The 17,947-nt window shown below is 47.3% G+C and overlaps 1 long non-coding RNA gene across 1 annotated transcript; it reads left to right on the top strand.

Annotated features, from left to right (window-relative positions):
- The first annotated feature begins 15,654 nt into the window (after positions 1-15,654).
- LOC115278147 lies at positions 15,655-16,770 on the top strand. The gene is made up of 2 exons (XR_003902725.1): positions 15,655-15,688; positions 16,123-16,770. It is a non-coding gene; the product is annotated as an uncharacterized LOC115278147 (long non-coding RNA).
- The last annotated feature ends 1,177 nt before the right edge of the window (positions 16,771-17,947 follow it).

Below are 17,947 nucleotides of genomic sequence, written 5' to 3'. Positions count from 1 at the left end.
AGACTCTGGCATTCTGTTCCCTTTCCCCATTATCCCCACGTCACCCCTGGCCGAGGCCCCTTCCTCCTCTTCCCTGTCACTGAACCCAGTGGAAGAAACAAGGGAAAGTTTCCCATTTCTCCCAGTGGAGTTTCATGGGCAGGGGCGGGGCAGGGGGGCTGCTCCATAAGCTTTTGCTGGAAGAGAAGTAGGTTTTGAAGTAAAGGCACGGAGTTTGGTTTCTGATACATGTTTGCAAATCAAGATGCTGCTGTGATGCCCCCGGAAACCTTGTGTGCAGAAGAGGCAGGAGGGAGTGAGAGCAGGTGGACTCACCTGGCAGAACGTGTCAAGGGCAAAATGCCAGGAGATAGCTCTGTTGAACTTTGCAGGGCGTCAGCGGGATCCCTAGAGTAAGAGCAGGCAGTGAGTCGTGAAGGGGACCCAGAAAGCACCACTGCAGGACATAAGGAAGGAAACCTTTTCCAGGGAAAGGATTGTATGTGGACCTGGGGGAGGCTGTTGGGTGAGCCTTGGCGGAAGCCGATCGATGCAGCAACGAGAGGGTGATGGGTGCCACCAAGGGCCTGAGCACCTGCCTCTTCTCTGGAGCACAACGTGCCACATGTATCAAAACTTAAGATCTATAAATTCCTCACCCAACAATTCCATTCTCAGAATTTATCCTGGGACCCGACTGAGGAGAGGAATTAAGATTCACATCTCAGCAGAAATAAGACTATGGTCTGTGACAATGTTCCAACAGCAAAGTCAGGGAAACTCATATGACGGTATCTTTGCAAAACAATGTTTAATGGTTTAACGCAACTGCTAAAAGTGATGCAGTGATATGATTGCTGTCAAGTAAAGATGTGCATCAGTTATTGTGCAGAAGAAGCAGCAGAACAGAAAGGTATGCATATCTTCCCCCTTTTGTGCGCATCTATGTACCAATGTAATAGTTTTTTTCAGCCGGCAGCGCAAAGTAAGTGCCAAAAGTAACAACCGGCTGAGTGAACTCCAGTTTTACTATTTACCTGTGGCTGCGTGACCTCCAGCAGGTGAATCACCACCCCCTTTGCCTCAATTTCTTAGCCTGTGAAATGGAACAGTAACAACTGTACCACCTCCAAGAGTTTCCAGGGGTAAGTGAGCAGGTGAAGTGAAGTCATTTACAAGCGTAACTGGTACGTAATAACTACAGCCATTCTTGCAACAGGTTTTATTTTTCTAACTTTCTTCTTTTTCTGAATCTATACTTTCTTATCCTAAAATAAAAAAGGATTCAAGTCACCTTGGGGGGAAAGTATAATTATTGATGACTTTCCAGAAAATGACTTTGGTCCTAAGGGTTACAGAATATCTTTCTTGGATTCCTACTTTTTAGACTACTATTGTTGGAGGACTTTGGAAAGAATTAGGGTGACCATTTCTACACAGAACCACGCTGAGACCTTGATTTGAGGAGGTCTACCAAGGTTTCTTGAACCATGCGTAATTATTAGCTATTGAATTTTAGACATTCTGTTTTATTTTAATTGAGATATATTTATTCAAAATATCAAAATTACTTTTAAAAGTTTGGAGGTCTTGGGGCACCTGGGTGGCTCAGTTAAGCATCCAACTTTGACTCAGGTCATGATCTCACAGTCTCTCTCTCTCTCTCTCTCTCTCTCTCTCGCTCTCTTTCTCTTTCTCAAAAAATAAACATTTAAAAAAATTTGTAAGTTTGGAAGCTTTCCTCATATGATTTTGAACTTAATTTAAAAAGAGAGAATATAACCTAGAATGTTTTACGCATTCTGGTTGGTTTTTAAACAATTTTGTAGTTCCATTGAGGATCTTTTTTATCAAAAAAAAGTGAATTTTTCATTTTTCTTCAAATTTAGAATAATCCTATTTCATTGTGATTCAATAGCATACACAGTACCTAGCCTACCATGTACATATAGAAAATTCTCCTTGATTAGTAAATATGCATTTCTAAAGTTACTCATGTCATTTAGCATGGAATTGTTGATAGATTTTTATTCATATTTTTCTTAAAAGTACTATTAAAATTACTATAAAATGTACCATTTTATAGAGCATGTTTGATAAAAAGACATGCATTTCATATTTCAAAACCTCAAGAAATGAATATAAATTGGAGCACGTGGGTGACTCAGTTAGTTGAGTGTCTACTCTTGGTTTCAGCTCAGGTCATGATTTCACGGTCTGTGGGTTCAAGCCCCGTGTTGGGCCCTGTGCTGATAGCTCAGAGCCTGGAGCCTGTTTCGGATTTTGTATCTCCTTCTCTCTTGGCCCCTTGCCTGCTCGTGCTCTGTCTATCTCTCTCTCTCAAAAATAAATAAACATTAAAAAAATTTTAAAGAAGAAATAAATATAAATTATAGAAACTAGCATAGAATTGATACAGCTCCATGAGAAAAAAAAATCATACTGTTAACCATGAAAGGATTTGTTTTTGTCAAATTAATCCTTCACTTTTCATTTGAGAAAACAGAAATGGAGGGGTACCTAGAATTAATGCTTTATTTCCAAAGTAGGGTGAGTTTCATCCAAACCTGCCATCCAGTTGCTTTTGGAGATATTCTGTGTAGTTGGCAGCAGTCCACACAGCACATCTAGCTGACCACTTTCTTGAGGATTTGGACCAGAAGACACTGAAGGCACTTTCTGTGGCCATGGTACATACACTCTGTCTAAAAACAAATGGATGGTGATACTGAGCTGGTGAGGAGGGAAGAAAAGCAGAGCGAAAACCTTTCAGAAGGTCAAGTATTGTGTGTTCACACTGTCGGTGGCTGCTTCCAGGGCTCCCTACGTCTGTATTCCCCGCTCCGCAGCCTCAACACACGGATAACAAAGTCATCCGTCTTCCGTCTTCCGTGCTGACTTCACGAGAACAGCAAGAGAAGGAATCGCATCTTATGTGTTGTGACTTTATCACAGTGCCTCACGCATAATAAGCATTTGCTACATGATACTGAATTCCTGAGGTCTTCCATGTGAATGCTGAACCCAAGGGCGATACATTCTGTGTGGCCACTGGGACATCCTGTGCCCGGTCCAACACTGGCCCGCCCTCCCCCTACAGCTCTCGGGACTTACCTTAGGCCCGGAGAGCCCACTGCCAAAGGAGATGGTAACGAATCTTGCTAGAATGCCAGGTACTCTGTCTCACGTCACGTGGGAACCGAGGGTAAATAAAGACCGAAAAGGCAGAAGATCCAATTTCCTTTCCTGCATCTTATTTCTCACACTTCTTGGTTGTTAGTAGGTCTTTCAGAATCGAAGTGGGAGAAACCAATTAAAACATTCCCATTTGTGATTAAATTTGTCCTCACAGAACTCACAGCTGATAGCCAAAGGTGAGTGTCCCAGCATTCTATCAGTGCCTTTTATTTTTAATCCTCCTGCACTGACTTTATTTTATCATTTTCAATACCTATTTAAGTAATTCAACCTGCTCAATTATTCTTTAACAAATTTTTTATCGACGACCTCTCTCAAGTATGGTACGTGGGCTGTGTGCTATTAGCGTAATGTTGTACAATTAATATCTTCTCGGCATTTCCTTATTCAACAAGTAGTACTGGTAAGGTCCAACCTATCTTTTAAAGGTAAACCTTGTCCAGTTTAACACAAGAATGAAATCACTATAGATCTATTATTTCTCGGAACAGAATATCTCCATTTGCATAAAATATTCTTCCTTTGACAAGTTGCCAGGAAGAAACACCTCATGCCCATTCTTCACAGTGCTCTTTCTATGGCATTAAGAATAGAAGAAATTACCATGGTGGCCTTAAAACTATTATTCTCTCCCCTTCCACCTCCTGGCCCCTCCTGATTTACAATATCGTGCCTCGTTGAGAGCTCTGTCCCTGAAATGCCCAGATAATGGACAAAGGGGAGCCTCTTACATAATGTAATTTCACACTGAGGAAACTGGCTCATAGGTCGGAATATTAGGGTCAAATGGAGAGCCTATAACCCTTAGGTTGGTTGAAAAATAATGACTAGAGTCAAAATTTAAATAAAATTTAAATCTCAACTAAATGATCTATAAGCCTTAGGGACAAGTAGCCTAGTAGACCAAGCACATGCTAAAATACCAAAGGAAAAAAAACACAGGTAGAGTGCCATCATATTAGAAATAATACGGCTGGTTAAGGGGCAAATATCTTTTTTAAATATAAGTGTGCCAGGTCATGCTTCTAAATGTAAGAGTTATTGCCTGTGAGGAGCTAAGAGTTGGCCATCCTCTACCAATAGGCATGTGTGGTGTTATTTTTTTATGTGTTGACTTAACTGGGCCACATGGTATCAGATGTTTGGTCCAACATGACTGCATGTGTCTCGGAAGACATTTCTGGATGAGATTAACATTTAAATGCACACACACACACACACACACACACACACACACACAGACACACTATTGGTTCTGTTTCTCTCTTTCTCTGGAGAGCCCTGATGAGTACAGCAGGGTTTGGGGAGAAAGCTCAGACAGACCAAGCTCAGGTCTCAGTGGAGAAGAACACTCCACTCACCTTGCTGTGAACCCTCGTTTTCTGGGAAGTACCTGAATCAGGCTCAGAGCAGCAGAAGAATGCTCTGTCGAATTCTCATGGTCTAACCAGTAGTGGCATTTGGCTACCATCCTTATGACACCTCCAAGGCTTAGACAACTTCAAATTCCCAATGCCTCCACATTGGTCTGGAAACTTGTCCAGTGACCTTTAAACATTTGCCTTTGGCAATCTGATGGGGCAGAACAGAGTGCCCACGCCTGGAACGCCGTCTGCCTCTGGCGGGCACGCGCCCTCGAGCTCACGCGGACACTTTAAGTTTGGAGATTAAAATATTGAGTACACTGCGCTGTTGGTTTCTTAAAATAAGTTGTCATTTTCAATCACTCAGCCGTGAGTGACAGCTTTTAAAAAAGGTAAGGAGGGAATTACCAGCCCCGGATGGTTAGCTTCGTTGTTTTGTCACTGGCAGTGCAAGTGGTTTTTGCTTAGTGAATGAGCCAAGGGTCGACGTGCCTATTGGCCAGCTTGAAATTCCAGCCCATGTTTACCCTTGGTTGGCCACAGAATATGGGCAAGTCAGACTCTCTGTCCAACCCATAGATTATTTTTTAATGTTTATTTATTTTTTTGAGAGGAAGAGAGACAGAGCATGAGCAGGGAGGGGCAGAGAAATAGGGGGACCCAGAATCTGAAGCAGGCTCTAGGCTCTGAGCTGTCAGCACAGCTGGAACCCACAGACTGCAAGATCATGACCTGAGCAGAAGTCAGAGGCCACCGGGTGCCCCTAACCCATAGATTAGATTATTAATCTCTAAAACAAGAAGGTATTGGTTTCCTGGAATTAATCATAAAAAATTCCACAAATGTGGGTGCCTTACACAACAGACTCATCGCCTCACTTCTAGAAGCCAGAAGCCCAGGAGCCAGATATTGGCACTGTTGGCTCCTGCCAGAGGTGCTGAGGGTAATCTGTTCCAGGACGCTCTCCCAGCCACTGGCGGTGCCGGGCCATCCTTGGTGTCCCCTGGTTTAGAGATGTACCACTGCAGTCTCTGTCTTCGTGACATCTCATGGCTGCCTTCCCCCTGGGGTCTCCGTGTTTATATTTTTCCTCTCAAGGACACCAACCGCATCGGGGCGGGGCCTATCCTAACCTAGTATGAACCCAAATGAAGTAAGTATATCAGTTGTATTATATTATGATCTATTTCCAAATAAGATCATAGTCTGTGGTCCCAGGAGTTAAGATTGCAACCATTTTTAGGAGCCCAAATTCAACCCAGAACAGGGGCAGTCATCCTGCTTCCTCGGTGGACTGGGGAGCATTGGATGCCCAACAGTGGCTCCCTTGGGTGGGAGGCGTTCATGTTATAAATGGTATTCCCTAAAATCTTGCAGTGGATTATAAGCGATGGAACACCAATATCTGGTTCCTAAATCAGCTTGCTGTGCAGTCCTGACAAGAGAAGGCCCCTCCCAGGGGCAACTTCATCGTGGCCTCTGGGAGAGCCATCGTCCCCCGTACAGACAGAGGAAGATGATGGCCATCCTGCACGTGCCAGCAGTGTTACCACCTTCCACGTGCATTATGAGGAATGTCACCTCCACGTAAGTGATGCATCCTCCAAACACACCTGGAAGGAAGATGCTGTGGTGGCTCCTCCGTGGAGACGCTCATGGAACTGACACAATGGCGTGGAGGGAGGGTGCTCATTGCTGCCTGACACGGGCATGTTTTTATTTGGTTTTGTTTGTGGTTTTCCTCCCCAACAGACTATATCCCACGAGACCAGGGAATTTTTTCTATGTGGCTCGCTGCTCAGCCCTTGCACCTGCCACAGGATAAATAAATCAATGAACAAATATTAATAATAGAACTCTCCTATGGCCCAGCAATAGCACTGCTAGGGATCTACCCAAGGGATACAGAAGTGCTGACACATAGGGGCACATGCACCCCAATGTTCATAGCGGCACTGTCAACAATAGCCAAATCATGGAAAGAGCCTAAATGTCCATCACCTGATGAATGGATCAAGAAGATATGGTGTATATATATATATATACAATGGAGTTCTACATGGCAATGAGAAAGAATGAAATCTGGCCATTCGTAGCAATGTGGATGGAACTGGAGGGTGTTATGCTGAGTGAATTAAGTCAGGCAGAGAAGGACAGATACCATATGTTTTCACTCATCTGTGGATCTTGAGAAACTTAACAGAAGACCATGGGAGAGGGGAAGGGGAAAAAATAGTTACAAACAGAGAGGGAGGGAGGCAAACCATAAGAGACTCTTAAATACAGAGAACAAACTGAAGGTTGATGGGAGGGGGGAGAGGGGAACATGGACCATGGGCATTGAGGGGGACACTTGTTGGGATGAGCACTGGGTATTAAATGGAAATGAACTTGACAATAAACTATAATAAAAAACCATAAAAATAAAGGGAAAAATAATACATAAAAAATAAATGAACAATTAGATCTGAGAAAGGACGGGTGAGAAATAGACCAAGTGAATTGCCTCGTGCGTGGCCCATCTAGGATTCAGGGTCACGTGTTTGTGACGCCGGAGCCCACAGCCTCAGGGACAGCCCTGCTCTCCTGCATCATTGTGTAGATGTCTCTCCAGGCAACCCGGCCCCAGGGTCTGGAGTCTGGAAACAGAGAAGAGTGCTCCCAGGGTGGACAAGGCCTTAAGACACAGCTTTCCCTGCACCCCCAAGTTACTGCTGTAAGTAACACTACTACTCTCCCCCACATTTCTGGGGGGGGGATAGCCTGATTGTGATAACTGATGTTCTCTGTCCAAATGCTTTGCAAAACGTCAAAAACACCCACATATGACCTAGCATCAGAGCTGGAAAAGAAACACGAGATGATTTTAGTCCAAACCCTCATTTAGCTGACGCTACATGTGGTCCTTCCTCCAAGCTGCTTGAAACACAGATGAACATTTGATGTGCACTTTAGTTCATATTTTCTTGTTCTTGGATGTGTAAGACATTTTTTGGTCTTCTAGAAGAATCAGAGAACTCCTCTGCATTGGAAATCTGTCTGCCTTTCTTTGCATTTCCCAGCTCAGGTATTACAATAAAACGCTGGATGATTTCTTAGTCCTTTGGTCCAGGAGAACCTTTGTCAAATAGCTTGATTTCTTTTCATTATTTTTAGGCTCGGGGGGAACTATGGAACTTTGTTACTCCGTTGGCCAACTTATCACTTGGCAAATACAATATTAGGAACAATTCTGCGTAAACATCTGCCTTTGCCAGAGATGTGCCTGCTCTAATGGATTGTGGTAGGCAAGGAGGCAGCAATTCTGTGGATGAGGCTCAGACCCGAGGTTGGGTTGGGGACAGACTTCCCGTCGTGTAGAGGGCCCTAAAAATTGTTGGAACCGCACTTCCTAAGAGAGGAAGAATCTGTCAGTCAAAACCACAGCCAATATTACTTTGGCTATTTGGGGGGTTTTGCGGTTCCATACAAACTTTAAAATAGTTTGTTCTAGCTTTGAGAAGAAATGTTGATCGCGGCACTCTCTACAATAGCCAAATCATGGAAAGAGCCTAAATGTCCATCAACTGATGAATGGATCAAGAAGATGTGGTATATACACAATGGAATCCTACATGGCAATGAGGAAGAATGAAATCTGGCCGTTTGTAGTAACGTGGATGGAATTCGAGGGAGTCATGCTAAGCGTAATAAGTCAGGCGGAGAAGGACAGATACCATATGTTGTCACTCATGGATCTAACAGGACAACCTAACAGAGGACCATAGGGAGGGGAAGGGGGAAAGAGAGTTGGAGAGAGAGGGACACAAATCATTGAATACTGAGAACGAACCGAGGGCTGAAGGGGGAGGGGAGGGGGAAAGGGGGTGATGGTCATGGTGGGGGGCACTTGTGGGGAGAAGCACTGGGTGTTATATAGAAACCAATTTGACAATAAACTACTATAAAAAAAAAAAACCCACAGTCAAGTGCAGGGCCCTTCCTCCTCTCCTGAGTCCTAGCCTGCGATTTAGGCAGCACAGCGGCCGCACATCCTGCATTTACTGCCGGGACACTTCCTGTGTTGGGGAAGGAAGGAAGGAAGAAGGAAAACTGCCCACCTGCTGCACGTGAACGCACATGCGCGTCAAAGGCACCCCTGGGAGGCCTGCATGGGCTCCTGTAAAATCCCCTGAGAGGCCAGAGGAATAGGAGTGGGAAATGCTGATCCTGGAGCCCTGGGCCAGGAGACAGGTCCCCGCTGTGAGGGGCCGGTGGCAGCCTCAAGGGGCGATGCCACGTGATTCTGGATGAGGCCTGGGCTCCGGGCACAAGCCTGGAAGGCCGGTCAGGCCATACGGTGGGGCCAGATTTGTTGTTAGAAACATTTAGATTCTATGTTGAAGATCTGGAGCGCTCCAGCCCTGCCGTTGCCTCCTGCACGCGGGGAAGGGGAGATTCCAACAGACGGGAGGGTGGGCTGGTCCCTTTTAAAAATCTGGCCGGCTTGGCCAGAAGCGCCTGGCAAGCAGAGCGGCTCCTAGGAGCCGGGCTGCGCAGCCTGCATCCGTCCACACTGCCGTCTGCCAGCAAGGCCGCTGGGCCAAGTGCAGGCAGCGCCCCGCACCCAGGCTGAGCCCAGGGCCTCGCCCCGAGAATTAAAGTACCTGCTAAGCAGCAGAAGCGCTCCTGTGGGAGACGGGGTCCCCTGTCTCGTTTCCAGGACCAGAGGGGACAGGAGGGGGCAGGCGATGGGAGTGAAGCAGAGCCTCAGAGCACCAAGGCCTGCTCGGCACCAGGCCTGCTTCTCCCAGCAGCCAGTGCAGTGCTGCCAAGGGCGCCTGGCCAGGCTCCTGGTATGGGCGGGGAGGAGGGGGACCTGCCTTAGTCACCATGGCAACTAGTCTCCCTGGTTACCTGGAGGGGCCAGTCCCTGCAAGAGCAGCCACATGGGCAGAGCTCAGGACCCTCCTCGCAGAGCCCCTGCTCAGGAATCAAAGCCCAGCTGTGTCTGGAAGGGCCTTGCGGAGCTGAGGGGCTTTGAAGATCAAGACTCCCAGGTGGGACTGTTCTGTAGGGAAATGAGGCTTTCACCAGAGGCTCCCCTGGGGCCCAGGGAAGGCCCGACCATCCCAGCATTGGGGCCACACACAAGTGAACCTGTGACACTCAGATGCACTTCCGGTGGGGCCACCGGGAGGGGCACTTGCCGGAGCAGATGGACTGACCCAGACCTTGGGAGTCTCTGCCTGTCCTCCCTCCACTCCTGCTTGGAGCCCGTCTTCTCTCTCTGGGCCTCTGGGTCTCTCTCTCCCTGTCTCTGTCCTGCCCACCTCTCCCTTCACCTAGCTCTCCCCTCCCTCCCCCTGACTCCCTCCCTCCTTCTCTTCCTTCCCTTCCCTCTTTCTCTCCCTCTGCCTTCCCGATCTCTGTGTCTCTTCCTCTGCCCCCTTTCCCTCCCTCTTTCCTGCCTCTCTTTCTTTTTTTTTTTAATATTTTTAATTTATTTTTGAGAGACAGAGACAGCATGAGCAGGGGAGGGTCAGAGACAGAGGGAGATACAGAATCTGAAGCAGGCTCCAGGCTCTGAGCTAGCCTTCAGCACAGAGCCGGATGCGGGGCTTGAACCCACGAACCATGAGATCATGACCTGAGCCGAGGCCAGACGCTTAACTGACTGAGCCACCCAGGCACCCCTCCTGCCTCTCTTTCTTTCCTTCTCCCTCACTCCCCTCCCTTTGTTTCTCCCTCCATCCCTCCGTCTCCCTCTCTCCCTATTTTCCAGCAGGCACAGTCTCAGTTTCTTCCCAGTGGAATTCCTGAAAGAGCCAGGGAGCCAGTACTTGAAGATTCAAGAAGGATCATTTAACTACCTTCAATCTTTGCCAATTTATTTCCTGTTATCAAAACAGAAGAGAAAAACAAAACAAACCACACCTGCGTATCCCAGAAACAGGATTCCTAGACGACTCTCCTGTGGAGGACTTCTCATGGGCCATCAGATGTAGATGCTGGACGCTTGGTGTCCCGGGTAACCTGTGTGGGGAGGTCCTGTGTCTGTGCAGATGGGAGAGCAGATTGTCCACAGAATCCAAATACTTAGAGGTTTCTATTCACCACTCATGGTATCACGGAGATGTTCTTAACATAGAGTCATATTCCTCCTGAGTTACAGCCTTCCTACCACTGGGCTGGTAAGGGAGGACAGCTCTGAGAGTCACTTTCTTGCAGGATGAAACTTCCTTAACACGGGTGGGCAGATCATCTGAGACATTCACTCCATCACCACGAACCGCCTAACTGCCCAGCTCACCCACAGGACACCTCCCCAGGGTCCAGGGGACTGAGCCTTGGAGGTCCTTGCAATGGTGGCCAGGGAGACCAGCCCCCTACCCCCCACCCCCATCCCCTGTGCAGACCACCAGGGGAGCTCCAGGCTCAGGACCATCCAGGCTGGTCTTGGTGTAGTGCGCAACAGTTCTGCAGGGAGAGAGAGGAACTCTGAGTACCTGGGTGAATCACACGATTTTTACTCCAGGGTTCACTTCAAGGGTGTCCAAGGGACACAGCAGAGGACAAACATACATTGTGGGAAGCTAAGGGAGTGAGGTCGAATTTGTGCCATTTTTTAGCCTTTAAAGACGTAGGAAGACTTTTGAATGTGCCTTACGGGCCAAATCCTCTGGTTCAGCAATGTCAAAATAATGAGAATTAGCCTGCTTCTATATATAACTCCGAAACCTCCCACACATCCTTTTCACAGAAGTGCGATGAAGATTAATCATTAATGTTCATAAAAAGATCTGAAGAAAGAAACCATTACCCATAAATGCTAAATATTATTAAGGTTTTGGATACAATATCAAGATAAATATAAAATATGAAATTAAAAGTGCCATGCATTTGCTACGTATATTAGTGATAACCTTCTGGGCCGCATGTGTGTTGTTGGATAGTGAAAACACTAGGCTCTTGGGTGTTTCTTGGGGACATCTGAACAGATGCCATGATTGAGTTTAGAAAATCATTCAAGGCTCCCTATTACCCCGGGATATTGAATTACACAGGCATAGACGATTTCCTACGTATCTCTGAGATGGCCTCATGGGCCACGAATAAAGTGGACCAGTATTTGATGTTCACAGACCGAGCATCTCACACCAGAAACCTCAGCTTTCTCTACACTTGTAATACTTTTTACATGCAAAGACCTCAAATCAATGCACGGGATTTAGTGAAATGAACTTACATTAAATGCAGTGGAAGCAAATGGACAGTTCATGAATTTTCTAATCGTTCTTTCCTTTGTAGAACAGAAGCTCTAGTATTTTATCATGCTTCATGGCCAATTTTTTTTATCAAACAAAGGGTAATAGATAAGTAGGTATTACTATAGAATTTATTAGAAACATGATCGTAGACTTTATTAACTCCAAACAGATCACCCCAAATTGAAGTGAGTTTACAACTTGCCGAGTTACCTGTGGCAAAGCCTCTCCTCTCTCCTCGTCTGTTATTATCCCTGTTTTACTGATAAAGAGCCACTTGTCCAAGTCACCCCGGGCTATCCCGTGTGCTCGGAGTACAGGTACTGAAGTTAGTGGTTCACCGGGAACAAATTCCCTGAACCGGTTACAAAGAAAAAGCTGAGAAAACAGAAGTGAAGAAAGAGTAGTTCGCCTGCAGACGTATGGATACACAGAGCGACAGCCTCTCGTCACACTCGGAAGCTCGTTTCGTGTGTGTCTAGTCACACTCACGTGTACAAGATAGAGAACCAGTCATGAAACACCACACATGTACGCGCCAGAGGTCTAGAAGGTATCTCCTTACGTGAGGGAAGGACAAGTCACGTGGGCCCCCAGGAAGCAGGGACAGGGCGTCGCTGGCTAGCTGGCGTGGACTTGGAATCGGGTGCACTCCGGGGCCCATATCAAGGGAAGCAAACCAGCACGGAGAACAATGATCCTCAGTCTTCTAAACGACCCATTGAAAGAAAGGCTATGTCCCCTAAGAGCCCACAGCTCTAATTAAGATTTCTTGAACCTGATCAAAATGTTAATTATCTTGCACAAACTCAGCAAACATAGAGGTATCACATCCCATGAATGCTTCTTTCCATTGCCGTCCTGGGAAGATAGATAGAAATGAAAACAGCGTATTGTTAAGTAGATTATACATCGCACTTTCCCCTTGTTCTCCTGGGCACTGAATCCTTACTGACCGTTTTGTTTTTCTGTATAGTCAAGCTGGTACCATATTATATTGCCAATTACTAATATTTATTGAATACCTACTTTTGTCAGGCACTTTACCTTTGCTCCTTGATTTAATCTGTCAATAAAATTACCAGATGGATTTTAGTATTTGCATTTTATGTGCGCTTATACTCAGAGAGGTCAAGAATTTGCTCTGTTACACAGCTAATGATCGATGAACCTATGGTCAAATCCAAGTCTGCCTGAGGGCCCCACACTCCTCTCCCCACACCAAACCCCCCTCATAATAAAGGAGGACAAATAAGCAGTTCTGCTACCTCAAAATCTGCCGTGAAATACCTTGGAGACCTAGCTTCCTTTCACCATGAAAACAGAGTTCCATTTGTTTCTAACTAATTTCACATTGCTATACTAGTTCTTAATCTACATTTTTTATTAGTTAAACAGTTTATTAACAAGTTGGTTTCCATATAACACCCAGTGCTCTTCCCCACAAGTGCCCCTCTCCATGACCATCACCTGCCTTCCCCTTCCTCCCTCCCTCTTCAGCCCTCAGTTTGTTTTCAGTATTCAAGAGGCTCTCATGATTTGCCTCCCTCCCTCTCCCTACTTCTTCCCCACCCCCTTTCCCCTTCCCATGGTCCTCTGTCAGGTTTGTCCTGTTAGATCCATGAGTGACAACATATGGTATCTGTCCTTCTCTGCCTGACTTATTTCGCTTAGCATGACTCCCTCGAGGTCCATCTACTTTGCTACAAATGGCCAGATTTCATTCTTCCTCATTGCCATGTAGTACTCCATTGTGTATATATACCACATCTTCTTGATCCATGGTGGACATTTAGGCTCTTTCCATGATTTGGCTATTGTTGACAGTGCTGCTATGAACAATGGGGTACGTGTGCCCCTGAGCATCAGCACTTGGGAGAAATGGGCACCCTCCTGCACTGTTGGTGGGAGTGTAAACTGGTACAGCTGCTCTGGAAACCAATGTGGAGGCTCCTTAATCTACATTTCTTACCCCTGGCTGCTTGTATGTGTGAGTGGGATTGCGTACAGATTACATGCTACTCTGGCTGAGCCCTAGAAATACATGGAGATGTGCTCATGGAAATTGCTCCTGATACTCTTTTAAGGGATTTCAATGAATACGAATCCAGGAACAATCATCCGCTCTAAGCCAGAGCTGGGAGTGCCCTTGGGGAGTGTCCAAAGATGACATTTCCAGAGCCCGAAGGCGTGAGTGAAACATCTCCCCGTGCTTCCAGCTACTCTGAAGAACATTCCACTCATCTTCTCCCCCGAGTTGAAGGCCGACTGCAACCTTCATGTAAGCCCCGATTCACCCTAGAGCAGACCACACGCCCGGGGGGAGCCCACGGAGCATCCCGGTGCGGAGCAGAAGGCAGGTGCAAGCCCAGGTGCAGGTGCGTCTCCTCCAGAAGCAGCCACAGACAGACACTTCCTTCCTGTCGGTGGATACTCGCAGAATTAATAAACACACAGACGTTGTCTGAGGATCTGAAATCGCCGCATCGCTGTTCTGTGCACTGGATGCTGCAGGCCCCCGGGCGGTCCGCTGGGCCTCACTTACTCTTGTTTTAAAGACGGTTCCAGCCATCCTTAAAATCTGAAAAACGACAGACTGGAAGGGAGGAGGGTGTGCTTTCGTTGACAAGCACGGGCCGTCAGTGCGCAGGGAACTTGAAAACGGCCACGAGAACAGATCGGGAGCGGAAAGAGGGGGCGCCTGCGTTACAGAAGCACAGGGAGAAGCCGCCGGATGCCTCCGCCTGAGCGCCAGCACCCGAGGAGGCGCCCTCTGCGAGGAGACCAGCTGCTCCATCCTCTCCGTTTTAAGAGGAGGAAAGCGTGCAATGTTTGGGGGGAAACGCAGAATAACAATGCCAGTGCCCAGAATGACGTCTGTGTTACCGGAAGGTAACTGGGGAGCCCCTCCTTCCCGGGGCAGAGGCTGGCGGCCCCCACCTGCGCTCTGTCCACTCACCTGCTCCTCTGGCTCCGGCCGCCCGGCGCTCTCTTCAGGAGGCTGGATCTGATCCGCGCTCACCGCGGCCCGGTTTGTTCTATGCGGCAGGTACTCTCTAGCCCGCAGGACACACTAGTTCCGTGGGGGAGAAAAGGATCACTTCCTCCTCCCATGAAAACACTAAACAGGAGCATCAAATTATGTATTTACATTTATTCAGTTACTCCTTGCCTAACAGTGACACTGAAAAATCAAAATAGAGCACTTGCCCAGCTGCCATAGGCCTGACACCATGCTAGGCATGCACTCATGTCATCTCAATTAAAATTCACAGCATCCCTCTAAGCTGCAGACTATCACCCCCATTTTACAAATGAGGAGACTGAGGCCAGGAGACTTATGTAATTGCCCAAGGTCACACGTCTAGTAGAAAAATCCAGAAAGACAAGTCGAGGGTATTATTCTCATGGCCCCATAGCTGGCAGCATTGACAATGCCCTGGAGCCTTCCTAGACCCGGCCCTGAACATGCGGTCTGGCCAGAGAGCCCAGGGCCCGGCCCCTGTCAGCCGGGGGGAGCCACTCCGCTGACGTCTGGGGAGGAAGGGAACTTCTCAGCTTAGATCACATGGACAAATGTTGTTTTAGTCTCAACACTGTCCCCTCCACGGCCTGTGGCAGAGGGATTTCAGGAGGAGACTCTTCGGGGAAAACAGAGGGGAGGTAATAGTGGGTTTGCCAGAGGGGCCAGACCTGAGAGAGGGTAGCGACATCAATGAACGGTCTGACGGCTTGACCGTGGGCCAATGGGGAGCTGGAGGCAAGCTGTTAGTCAAGAGAAAAAGAAGGAGCCCAGGATGGCGGCGATGTCACAATTGGGGGGTGTGGTGGACAGGGTCAGAGAATGTATGAGGAGCAGGCTTGGAGGAAGAGCTAGCAAAATCTGATCTAGAAGTCAGGGTAAGGAATGGAGTTTCCACAGCTACCAGAGGTGTGGAAGAGGCTTCCTTAACTTTCTAAGCCCTGATGCTCGTGCGCAGTCCCCTGTGATTGCAGATCGGGTGGTAGCCATCTTCATCTCCAGAAAGACGCTGGCCAAGTGTTCACTAGCACCACGGGGCTCACATCCCTCAGAACCAGGGTTTTCCCTGATTTCCCCTAGATGCCGACTCCAAAAGGAGAGGCATGAAGTGGAATCCTGCAGGAAATTCAGGAAGTCCTGTCTGAGTTAAATGGAAAGAGGCATCAGATTTCAGAAAGGCAGAGATGGTGGGCATGACGTAGCCCTGTCCCCTCCCTCTGCTGTCCCCCAGGGGAACCCTCTACACTGGGCTTCCCTCGGAACCTTGAACATGTGCAGTGAACATGCTAAAACCTCTCCTTCTCCTGAGCAGCGTTCCCGCCCTGGCCTGGATGGCCCGACGCACTCCTTTCTCTCATGGAGCCCAGTCATTTCCTTTTACTGCCTTTGTCACAGTTGTGGGGGCGCCCGTCAATTCGTTTGCTCCTTGTTTATCTTTGGTCTCAGCCTCTGGGATGGCCTCCCCGTGGGAGCGAAGATGATGACTTGGACTTTCGTAACTCTAACCTCGGTGCCTAACCCACAGCAGGTGGGCCCTCAGGAAACACTTGATAATTATTTGTCCGCTGACTATGTGGATGGAGTACGTGATGAGGCGAAGAGGCGTCACTGACAGAGGGACAACGGCGAGCTCTCTGACAAACGGTCTCTGGGAGGAGCAGATGATTTCACCAGAAGATGGCCGGGGTCTCCTCCAGGAAGCAGGACTTGGACTTTCATTTGCCTGTGACAAGTGTGCAGCCATCCATGGACCTGAACCCAGAGCCAGGCTGCCTTCCTCGTACTTACCACTCAAACAGCCTCCCTGACACCGTGAGGCTTCTCACGGCCGCAGGCTACCCGGTACCACAATTCACCAGTGGCAGGTCCTCCAAAACAGAGACCAACACGTCATATCCAATAATGTGTGAAACTGACATCTAACTGGAACTTAGAAAATAAAACAAAATGTGAAAATAAACGTATTTTGTCTTCCCTGTAACAATAATCCAGTTACAATTACCGCTTAAAAATGTGGTTCCTGGAATCAAAATAACAAAGATGATTTTTGTGTGTGGTGAAGTTTTCAGACATATTTTTAGGATAGTTTGCTTTAGGCCCTTTCCTTTACGTTTACTTTTGTGGCATAGTCACAAAGATCATCACACTTGCAAATAAATATTTTAAGTCTTCATATTTTCCTGAGGGTCCCTCTCAGGGAGTGATTTGATCTCTGTATATTTTTCTTCAGAAGACCCTGTCATCCTTATGGATTTTCTCGAGGGTGACATTAACAGTTGCCTGCTAATGGCCACCTCCTCTTTGTAAATGTCTTTGTGTGAGATTTACACAATTCTCCAATATCACGCTTACCGATTTCTAGAAGCTGTCTGAGTTTTACAATATGAACAATTTTTTTTTTTACAATTCAGTTGTGTTTTCTTGGTAGTGTGTCACCTGAGCCTCCATCTCCAAATGAGTGAGTCACCCTTGACTCAGTGGAAGTGAGCACCCCATGGCATTGAACAGCAGCAGGTAATCTGTATATGATCAGTTCTTTAATGAAGATCTGACTGCCTTAGTGACCGAAGCTTCTCTGTACACACTGGCACCTCTGATGACAGGACGGCTGGACGTGGACAGTGCCCACCCTCCTCTCTGGGCTCCAGGCTGGCAGTGTTCTTCGTGTTTCTGTGTTCTATGCTCTCCTGTCCGCATCCAGTCTTCCACCGGGAATGCCCGACCCTATTTCTCATACGTTATTTCTTCCATAGAGCTCCTCCTATGCTTGCTCGTCAGATTTCTATCCACAGTCTTCCCACTTACTTTTCACTTACTTTTCTTACTCTCCTTTTAACTGTAATATAGAATGAAATACGAGGGTTTTCGTGTGGTATAAAAGAGGCTGCATTTGCTCCATGTGGCTGACCTTTTCAATACCTGTCTGATACCTGATACCAAAGAAAAAGATAAATCTTCTTACAGATCTTCCAAAGAGGGCCAATCCTTGCCTTTGCATCTGCACTTTATAAACTAATGTAGCTTGTGTGTTCACAAATGGTAAGGACACACGGACACCATGCACTACTTTTGCTTGACTAGTCCATACATCACTTCATTTGATGAGTGCCTTTCCCATTATCACCTGGCGGGAGGGA

Source organism: Suricata suricatta, chromosome 14, assembly GCF_006229205.1.
Source record: "Suricata suricatta isolate VVHF042 chromosome 14, meerkat_22Aug2017_6uvM2_HiC, whole genome shotgun sequence".
In the NCBI taxonomy this organism is placed as follows: domain Eukaryota; kingdom Metazoa; phylum Chordata; class Mammalia; order Carnivora; family Herpestidae; genus Suricata; species Suricata suricatta.
The sequence above is the reverse complement of the archived record's forward strand: the minus strand, read 5'-3'. Positions and strand labels throughout refer to the sequence as shown.